Genomic DNA, 11610 nt, shown 5'->3' on the forward strand with positions numbered 1-11610 from the left:
AAATCTTTGTTACTCGAAGTAACGCAATACAGAGAGCGCCAATGATGCCAGCTAAGTAAAAGACTGTAACTACTGAAGGCACTAACTACTGATAGGCATATAGTTAGCAAATGAAAGATTTTGGCCGGCCGAAGTGGCCGTGCGGTTAAAGGCGCTGCAGTCTGGAACCGCAAGACCGCTACGGTCGCAGGTTCGAATCCTGCCTCGGGCACGGATGTTTGTGATGTCCTTAGGTTAGTTAGGTTTAACTAGTTCTAATTTCTAGGGGACTAATGACCTCAGCAGTTGAGTCCCATAGTGCTCAGAGCCATTTGAACCATTTTGAAAGATTTTGATAGAGAACAATGTATTTACCTTAATAGTGTTCAAAAGTCGTAACACACACACACACACACACACACACACACACACACACACATATATATATATATATATATATATATATATATATATATATATATATATATATATATATATATATATATACTCCTGGAAATTGAAATAAGAACACCGTGAATTCATTGTCCCAGGAAGGGGAAACTTTATTGACACATTCCTGGGGTCAGATACATCACATGATCACACTGACAGAACCACAGGCACATAGACACAGGCAACAGAGCATGCACAATGTCGGCACTAGTACAGTGTATATCCACCTTTCGCAGCAATGCAGGCTGCTATTCTCCCATGGAGACGATCGTAGAGATGCTGGATGTAGTCCTGTGGAACGGCTTGCCATGCCATTTCCACCTGGCGCCTCAGTTGGACCAGCGTTCGTGCTGGACGTGCAGACCGCGTGAGACGACGCTTCATCCAGTCCCAAACATGCTAAATGGGGGACCGATCCGGAGATCTTGCTGGCCAGGGTAGTTGACTTACACCTTCTAGAGCACGTTGGGTGGCACGGGATACATGCGGACGTGCATTGTCCTGTTGGAACAGCAAGTTCCCTTGCCGGTCTAGGAATGGTAGAACGATGGGTTCGATGACGGTTTGGATGTACCGTGCACTATTCAGTGTACCCTCGACGATCACCAGTGGTGTACGGCCAGTGTAGGAGATCGCTCCCCACACCATGATGCCGGGTGTTGGCCCTGTGTGCCTCGGTCGTATGCAGTCCTGATTGTGGCGCTCACCTGCACGGCGCCAAACACGCATACGACCATCATTGGCACCAAGGCAGAAGCGACTCTCATCGCTGAAGACGACACGTCTCCATTCGTCCCTCCATTCACGCCTGTCGCGACACCACTGAAGGCGGGCTGCACGATGTTGGGGCGTGAGCGGAAGACGGCCTAACGGTGTGCGGGACCGTAGCCCAGCTTCATGGAGACGGTTGCGAATGGTCCTCGCCGATACCCCAGGAGCAACAGTGTCCCTAATTTGCTGGGAAGTGGCGGTGCGGTCCCCTACGGCACTGCGTAGGATCCTACGGTCTTGGCGTGCATCCGTGCGTCGCTGCGGTCCGGTCCCAGGTCGACGGGCACGTGCACCTTCCGCCGACCACTGGCGACAACATCGATGTACTGTGGAGACCTCACGCCCCACGTGTTGAGCAATTCGGCGGTACGTCCACCCGGCCTCCCGCATACCCACTATACGCCCTCGCTCAAAGTCCGTCAACTGCACATACGGTTCACGTCCACGCTGTCGCGGCATGCTACCAGTGTTAAAGACTGCGATGGAGCTCCGTATGCCACGGCAAACTGGCTGACACTGACGTCGGCGGTGCACAAATGCTGCGCAGCTAGCGCCATTCGACGGCCAACACCGCGGTTCCTGGTGTGTCCGCTGTGCCGTGCGTGTGATCATTGCTTGTACAGCCCTCTCGCACTGTCCGGAGCAAGTATGGTGGGTCTGACACACCGGTGTCAATGTGTTCTTTTTTCCATTTCCAGGAGTATATATATATATATATATATATATATATATATATATATATATATATATATATATATAGGGTGAGTCACCTAACGTTACCGCTGGATATATTTCGTAAATCACATCAAATACTGACGAACCAATTCCATAGACCAAACATGAGGAGAGGGGCTAGTGTAACTGCTTAATACAAACCATACAAAAAAGCACGGAAGTATGTTTTTAACACAAACCTACGTTTTTTTAAATGGAACCCCGTTAGTTTTGTTAGCAAATCTGAACATATATACAAATACGTAATCAGTGCCGTTTGTTGCATCGTTAAATGTTAATTACATCCGGAGATATTGTAACCTAAAGTTGACGCTTGAGTACCACTCCTCCGCTGTTCGATCGTGTGTATCGCAGAGCACCGAATTACGTAGGGATCCAAAGGGAACGGTGATGGACCTTAGGTACAGAAGAGACTGGAACAGCACATTACGTCCACATGCTAACACCTTTTTATTGGTCTTTTACACTGACGCACATGTACATTACCATGAGGGGTGAGGTACACGTACACACGTCGTTTCCGTTTTCAATCACGGAGTGGAATAGAGTGTGTCCCGACATGTCAGGCCAATAGATGTTCAATGTGGTGGCCATCATTTGCTGCACACAATTGCAATCTCTGGCGTAATGAATGTCGCACACGCCACAGTACATCTGGTGTAATGTCGCCGCAGGCTGCCACAATACGTTGTTTCATATCCTCTGGGGTTGTAGGCACATCACAGTACACATTCTCCTTTAACGTACCCCACAGAAAGAAGTCCAGAGGTGTAACGGGCTGACCAATTTACGCGTCCTCCGCGTCCTATGAAACGCCAGTCGAACATCCTGTCAAGGGTCAGCCTAGTGTTAATTGCAGAATGTGCAGGTGCACCATCATGCTGATACCACATACGTCGACGCGTTTCCAGTGGGACATTTTCGAGCAACGTTGGCAGATCATTCTGTAGAAACGCCATGTATGTTGCAGTGCTCTCCGATACACACGATCGAACAGCGGAGGAGTGGTACTCAAGCGTCAACTTTAGGTTACAATATCTCCGGATGTAATTAACATTTTACAATGCAACAAACGGCACTGATTACGTATTTGTTTATATGTTCAGATGTGCTAACAAAACAAACGTGGTTCCATTTAAAAAACGTAGGTTTGTGTTAAAAACATACTTCCGTGCATTTTTGTATGGTTTGTATTAAACAATTACACAAGCCCCTCTCCTCAAGTTCGGTCTGTGGAATCGGTTCGTCAGTATTTGATGTGGTTTACGAAATATATCCAGCGATAACGTTAGGTGACTCACCCTGTATATATATATATATATATATATATATATATATATATATTCGTGACATCCAGTGTAACAAATTTCTTTTTCTGACGGTCACACGTCCAGATCTTCCACTCGTATTAACATCTCAGAACTCTGGCATCTCTCTCCCCACATCCTCCAACTGCTCAACGCTACGGGATGTTCACATCCTACTGCCCAACGCTACATAGGCGAAAAACTTCCAGCAATGAGTACAACCAGCCACAGACTGCACACAGCGCAGTCAGAGATTTTAATACACATCGCTACGTGGCGTTACCAACATAAAAACGTAAACAGCCTACTTACACAGTATAAAAATGGTTACATAGAGTCATTAATGAGCATATAGTAATTACATTGACAGTCAGATTAAAGTCTAAAGGTTCCACTGTGAAATGTAAAAGTAATAAGTTTCTTTTGAAAAATTACGCTCATACTAAATATTAGTAAGAGCATTAAACTTACACATGTTCAAAGGAATCAACAAAATGAAATCCTTGTATCGATACTGTCCAGCTTTGAATTTGGAATTATACTGGAACTCGATACTGCTATCCTCAGGTCATTAGGACATCTAAGTATTCACTGCAGGTGCAACGGAAAGATAGCGCTGTGAAACAATTCTCAAGACGTTCCGGGAAACTGTCTCGAGCAGCTAGTACGACAACCCACAAGTTATGGAAATGTTTTAGACCTTGTAACTACAAACACGTCTCAGCTTGTCGTGAATGTGAGCGTAGATACAGGGATCAGCGATCATGATATCGCAATAGTGACGACGGATATTGAGGTTACTGAAGCTATTATGAAGGCTAGGAGAGAACTTATGATGGAAGTAGAGAAATTATGGGTTTTTTAAACTGACGCTCTATAGAAATACTAGCTGACCCGGCGAACTTCGTACCGCCTAACAGTCAATGAATGTCGTGTTACCTTTTAGCTGAACTAATTTAGGCTTTGATGAACGTAATACAATGATACAAAATAATATTAATATAGATAGAAATATAAAAGTATTTTATTTTGATGAATGATGATGAATACATACAGAATGAGAATAAAAATTAAAAAAATAATAATAATTAAGTATTTCAAACACATGTCAGGAAAAAATCATTGAAAACTATGTTGTGCAGGTTGGGATACACTCTGATTAATTCATTAATCGGATTTTCATTCAAGCACCTTGTGGTAAACGACATTCTTTGTTTTTTGGTCAGGCGCAAGAACAAATAATGCGGATGGTTTGCCGACACGTGAGCATGCCACGTACAATTGACCATGAGAAAAACACACATTTTCTAGATTGAGGCCACAAATAGTCAAGGATTGGCCCTGTGATTTGTTGATCGTCATGGCGAAGGCAAGACGAATCGGGAATTGAATTCGTTTAAACTCAAAGCGCTTATCTGTTGGGATCATCGGAATCCTTGGAATAAGAACTTCCTCATCTTTAAATTTTCCATTAAGTATCGACGCGTGAATCACATTTCTCATCAGTTTTCTTATCACCAAACGCGTTCCATTGCACAGTTTTGGTTGGTTTAAATTTCTAAGCATGATGACTACCGAGCCAACCTTCAGTTGTAAATTGTGCGGTGGTAAACCAGGCACATCCAAGGAGTTCAAAAATTCAGTTGGATAATTAGTGGCTTCTTCTTCGTTTGTTACACAGAAGATAGATTTGAATGAATACAGAGTACCTACGATTTGATTTTGAATTATGAAATTGAGGTCATCCACATCTTTATTTTTAGCCGCCAAAATTGCTCACTCACTTAACCATTTAGTATTTTTGTGGTTAGCAATGATATCCGGAAATACTTTGTTGAATAACATACCACTTTTATTTTAGGGACAAATACAGAAATCTAACAAACTACATTCCAAATTTTTTTTTACAATCATAGAAAATAAAGTTGTTAACGTAAATTACCTTAAATGTCGGATTATATCCGTGTTCTTCGATAATTTCCGCCCCAAATGAAGTCATTTGGAAACAGACATTGTATTTTTGAGTGTTCGCTAGAAAATGTCGTGATTCTAGTGTTTCGCCATAAAGCAGGGACGCAATGGCTCTGGTGGCAGGACCACTAATGGCAATGTCACTTTACCACTAAGGCAGCACAAACCAGGCGTTTCACCAGCAAACTTCAATGCGCCACAATGCTGGCAAACAACGTCCATTGGATCAATGCAAACTAAACGATGCAAGCTGTAGTCGATGGTGCAATCATATCGAAACGCTGCTCGATTCAAATCAATACTTGAACCATTTCTTCTTGCACTTCGAAGATTATTCCTCTGCTCATCTGTACGATAAGCTCGACGATTTCTCGTTTCTAATCTAGCCGTTTCACGGGCTGCCTCTCTTTGCTCTTGTGTTTGAGAAGCACGAATTAAGGCCCTTCTTTGCTCCATCCTAACGCGGCGCTCTTCTCGGGCAATTTCTCGTTCTTCGTCAGATAATTGACTCGCGATATTCCGTTGCCTAATTGCATTACGGCTCCGCTGGGAAAGATTAGATCTTCTAGGACGCGGCATTTTTTTAATAGTAATACTGAATATGCACTCGCACAAAACTACATAAAACAGTCGAGACATAGACAATAGCTTATCAAGAAAAATCATAGACAACCTATGAAAAGACATTTACACTTTCGTTAACCTGTAGAATAAATCTTTAATTGTCTGTAAGTAATGATTGACATTTATGTATGCGTTCATAAACTATTTAAAATGGATGAATAAACTATTATGTGTTAAAAAAAAAACGATTGAAAAATATTACGCGTGCGTTCAGAAATGTGTAATGAATACTTAATCATTTCAATAAATGCTCATTTGTTTATTACATGTCAAACATTTGTTGTCCAATCCTGTCAAATACTGTAACAACTATTTATGTGTGCGTTCAGAAATTTATTTTGTGTAAAATGTCTCGAAAGTTCAGGTAGGTACTGTTATATTTGTTTGTTTTAGACATTAATTTGTGTAAATTATTTATTAAATCATCATTTTTTGGACAAAAAAATTTGACAGCTCCGAAACTAAAGAACTTTTAGGGAAAATAACGCATTTTTCAAGTATTCGTCAATTTTTCATTATTTTTAAGATGTATTCTGCTATTCGGGGCGGAGACAAATCCAACAAGTCAAAAACCATGAAAATTGGTCCAGCAGATCTCGAGTTATAAGTGTTGTAAGAAACCCGACTTTGTTTTATATATATAGATGTGCTGCATAAATGGATGAAGAACGGAAAATAGCAGCCCTAATTTAATAACAAAATTTGGAAAATTTTGAGGAAGCAGAGATTTTAGCATTATTGGTCCAAAACCGATGGCGGGTTTGTGGACAGGCAAAAATTGGTAGAAATTTCTCTGTCTATAAAAAATCGATGCATCAACCACTTCTTCCACTGTGAAGAACATGTTAAAATTCTAGTCTTCTGTTCAGTCACTCGTCAACCAGTCTGGTATGACAATAGAAGATAGGAAAAGAAAAACTGAAGTTCTAAATTTCGCGATTAAGGAATCATACATGCAGGATGATCATAAAGTCATACCGTCGTTTAACAGTCGAGTAAACTCGCCGTAGCGGTTTGACGAAATACAGCTAATAGTTCCAAGAGCACTCTACTTATCAGTAGAGACAGTAAACTCTTGCAGAAAGAGACTCTGATACAATTTCGTATATGAGATGTTTTGTGTGACCTTTAATATTTTCTTTGGCCCTTGTACTTCTCTTGTCAGCCTTTGAGCAAACATGATGTAATTAAACACAATCACGCGACTTACTCGCTTAATGTTATTATCTACTAAATATAATGATACATTATCAGGACAATCTGCACATTTTTATGTAAACTGTTATTCTGAAAAGGAATAAAAATACTAGAGTAAAGAAATTTATTCACTGCTTCAGTGTATTCATTTCATAGTTGTGGTAATGGTGATCGTTATATAAGCACTGACTGGCGTTTTATTATTGTGTAGAGTTCTTTCAAGTAACTTATGTTGAACCATGTACTCATATTGAGGTGGTCACTTAATAAATCAGCAAAGGTAATGGCATTGTTCGGTTGTTTGAGTGGACCAGCAGTTAGTCTTTACATGCTGTCCTCAACACGAATCACAAACTGGAGTACTAGTGCTTCATACCAAAAATCTCAAGTTTCGATTTATTTATTATTTGTTAGTAAAACTCATGTACAATACGTTCCCAAAGTTTCAATGGTGAAATCGCATCCGATGTGCCGGAAAATTAATTAAAAGTGTGACGCCGCCTCCCTGTCACGCCCACGTTTTGAAGCAGCACTTCAATACCAACTCAGTGATTACTTTCAACGAAACGTGTGCGGGTTAGATCTAGAAGGCCGTGATACATACTCTTTGGTTTTATAGATCATCTTTGGCCCTCCTTCACATCTCAAAAAGTGGGTTCCTCGCAAAACCCAAAATCCAAATGAGTCTCTAAATTCACTCATATATGAAACGATGCCCTAAAAACACATTTGCATCTGCTACAGTTGTCAGAATTGCAACTTATGATGCAGTTATTGTATTTAATGATAGTAACATCGGGAGGATGAACGCATTAGAAAGAATGGGCTTCAAGATAGGAAATTTTACTCAAAATATCCTGAGAAAAATAGATTTACAGCGCATCTCTGCAGCTGAAAAGTCAGTTGAAGACCTGGTAAGGGAAAGAAGACAGACAACAAGAAACCAGAAGAGAAGCCTTGAAGAGAAAGACGACTCAGAGTACAAATGTGGTGCCTTGTGAAGAAGTGACATAAGGAAAAAAGTTAGGTTGAACTTTAAATAGCATTTCATGAAAAGTTTTTTAATGTTTATCCACCTTTTCCTCAGATTCTACAAATGCTAGAATTATGAAATTTTGTACACATATTTCTGTAAACCTAATAAACGTTATCTCAAAAGTATATTTTGAAATTCTGATTGAAATCTGAGATATGGGGCAAAGTGCTAAGATTTTGCATGAATTTAAAATTGTACTTCTGGTATTATAATTAAAAAATTATGAAAATTCTCCTATTTGACCTATTCCAAGAACCTCATGAGAGAAGCTTACAACATATAAAGAGATAAAACAGAGAAATTTTTGTAGAAATCTCTTGAATACTTTCTGAGAAAAGGAACATATATTATTTTCTGAAAGCAAAACTTCAAATTTCATTAAAAATATGTTGGATATATATATATATATATATATATATATATATATATATATATATATATATATAATCAAAGGATTTTGTATGTAAATGTATTACTTTCATATTGCCATATCTCCAAAACTGTGTATTTGGTGCGTTTTGGAAATAGTGTGTGATTTTCATCAATGTCCCCCATTAAGCTGAGATATTTAATTTTTCATATATTTATTTTCCCGCTTAGCGCACAGTACGCTACACTGGCGACCGTGACAGGAGCAGTCCACAAATTAGTTCGCATTTATAAAGCACCGCTCCAGCGGGACTCAGCTTCCTGGTCATTTTCTCTCATGATTTCCTACGGATCATGGATGAAAGGCGACACTTAGATCCCATATTCCCATATTTCCGTAGAGTGTTCCTCACTACTCACTGATAACGATGGCCTGAGTGTATGGAATAGGTTCCTAGATATGTGAGTTGCTCGAAGGCTTCTTAAGTAATAGAATCCAGTACATTGTCCTCAACGATTAGTGTTCATCAGAGTCTATGGTATCGTCAGGCTTGCCTTAGGCAAGTGTTCTAACACCATCCTTCTTCTCTTTGTATATAAATGATCTAATGGGTCAGCAGCAGTCTGAGAATGTTTGCTGATTACGCTGTGATAATGGGAAAGAGTCGTTGATTGCCCGTAAAAAGGATACGGGATCATTTAGGATTTCTATTTGGTGTGGTGAATGTAGAGACACGTAAGTTAATGTAGATGAGTAGTCGATTAAATACATAGGTGTAACGTTGCAAAGCGGTATGATAACGGCGCGTAATGCCGGTATTAGAGAAAACTAACGGTGGACTTCAGTTATTTGGAGAATCTTACGGAAGTATAGCTCGTCTGTAAAGGAGAGGAGTGTGACTCTTCTGGAGTACAACTTGACTGTTAGGGATCCCTACCAGGTCAGATTACAGGAAGACGTTGAAGTAATTCAGAGGCGTGCTGCAAGGAATTCCTTGAGTGAAGATGACGGACTTTTCGCGAAACGGTATTTAGAAAAAGTATAAACTCGGCATTTTCAGTTATCCACCGAACGATAGAACAGCGAAGACAAGATAAGAAAATTAGGGCTCATGTGGAGGCATATGGGCAGTCGTTTTGCATCAATCCATTTACGAGTGGAACGGAGGGGAATGATTAGTAGTGATACAAGGTACAATCCACGATGCACCATTTGATGGGTTGCGGAGTATGCATATACAGTATATGTAGGTGTAGATCACCATTAAAGACCACTGTACTGAGCATGGCTGTTCGTTTTTTGACTTCTAGTTCTGGTCACAAAAGAAGGCAAAATATTGCATGTGTCTGGCATTGAAATAATGCTCGTATGCAACTGTAATTGCTTTCTAGAACATATACAAGCTCTTCAGTTACTTCTGAGTTACAGTACTTTAGAGGGCAACGGCCTTGCCGCAGTGGATACACCGGTTCCCGTGAGATCACCGGAGTTAAGCGCTGTCGGTCGTGGCCGGCACTTGGATGGGTGACCATCCAGCCGCCATGTGCTGTTGCCATTTTTCGGGGTGCACTCAGCCTCGTGATGCCAATTGAGGAGCTACTCGACCGAATAGTAGCGGCTCCGGTCAAAGAAAACCATCATAACGACCGGGAGAGCGGTGTGCTGACCACACGCCCCTCCTGTCCGCATCCTCATCAGAGGATGACACGGCGGTCGGATGGTCCCGATGGGCCACTTGTGGCCTGAAGATGGAGTGTACTTACGAGGTATTAATAATAACATTTTCCTATTACGGCTTACCTGTTTATTCGAAACAGGAAGCTAAATTTTAATTTGCGCGGAAATCATGATAGCTATTTTAGGGACTGTTCTGATTTTGAGTCCGCATTTGTCTCTTTCAGTGTTTCTGATTTAGGTTCTGAAAACAAGAATAATTTCACCCAGACTGTCTAGGATAACTAATAAAGTATAGTATAAGAATTCTATACAGTACATGCGAGAAAACAAATAATAATTTAAAAGGGATGCTGCAGAAGAATGAAAACGGTGAAAAGCTGTAGTTCTAATATAAAATGAAAAAAGATGCCATCATATTTGGGGTTCGCTCAAATATAGTTTATATCCTAACAAGTATTCATTTTGGACGTTCTGTAAGATTCTCAAATATTTTGATTCAGTGTGCGAAGTAATGTAACCGGGTGAATTTACAGAGCGTTACATTTGGCAATAAGTCTTTATTAAATACGTACAACTTTTATCAGCATCAACGCATCACTTCGCATTCCATATTGATCTCTAAATCTTTTTTTCCAATAATTTTGTGGCATTTTAAAGCACACTGGTGTTCTGCGTTATTAACAGTAAACTATGCCAAACAGAGATAATCGTTGACAGTACTAGCAAATAGAGTACTTCAATCACATTTAAGTGTTTTATGTTTAAAAGTAGACATCCCAGAGGAAGGAAGTGTAGGTTGATGAAATGTCACAGCTGATACCAAGGTTAGTACGTGACCAATATCGATTAATCTTGAGCAGCCTGGATGGAAAACTTGAACCAGGAACAGCATTCGGTGTGGGAGCTGCCCTCGATATATGTATTTTTGATGTGCAAACAAACACTGACAGAGGAACTTTTATCTGTAGTTAGACAAGATAGCGAACAAAAAGTACTTCTGAAGGGTGCGATAAGATTGTCAGTTGCAAGCTACGATAAGGATGATAACTGTACAAGAATAAACGTAATAGCTTACAAGTAACTGAGACCACTTAGTTACAAAATGCAAATTCATGACTTAAATTTATTTAGCGTTTCGTTGTCGTCAAGACATGTTTACCTTATAACGCTTAGTCAGATATTGCTGGAATGAAACTGAACACAAAAAGACAGAGGTTAAAAATAGTTTAGCACTTAGTGATCAGTCGCTACTGTGAACCTCTGTAGGTTACGAGAATTCTGTGCAATAGTATTAAACTGATAACGAAGGCAAAAACAGTGGCAGTTCCACTGGAAGTGAAGAAAAACGAATTACAGTAGGACTCATTGAATTTAGGACAAGGAAAACTCTAACAAATAATTGAATTTTTAATGCAGGATTATTACATGCATGATACTCTATTTTAAAATAAAATATTTGAGAAAAGGCTTCAGCTTAACTGGGAATACCA

This window comes from Schistocerca nitens, chromosome 9, assembly GCF_023898315.1.
Source record: "Schistocerca nitens isolate TAMUIC-IGC-003100 chromosome 9, iqSchNite1.1, whole genome shotgun sequence".
Lineage (NCBI taxonomy): Eukaryota > Metazoa > Arthropoda > Insecta > Orthoptera > Acrididae > Schistocerca > Schistocerca nitens.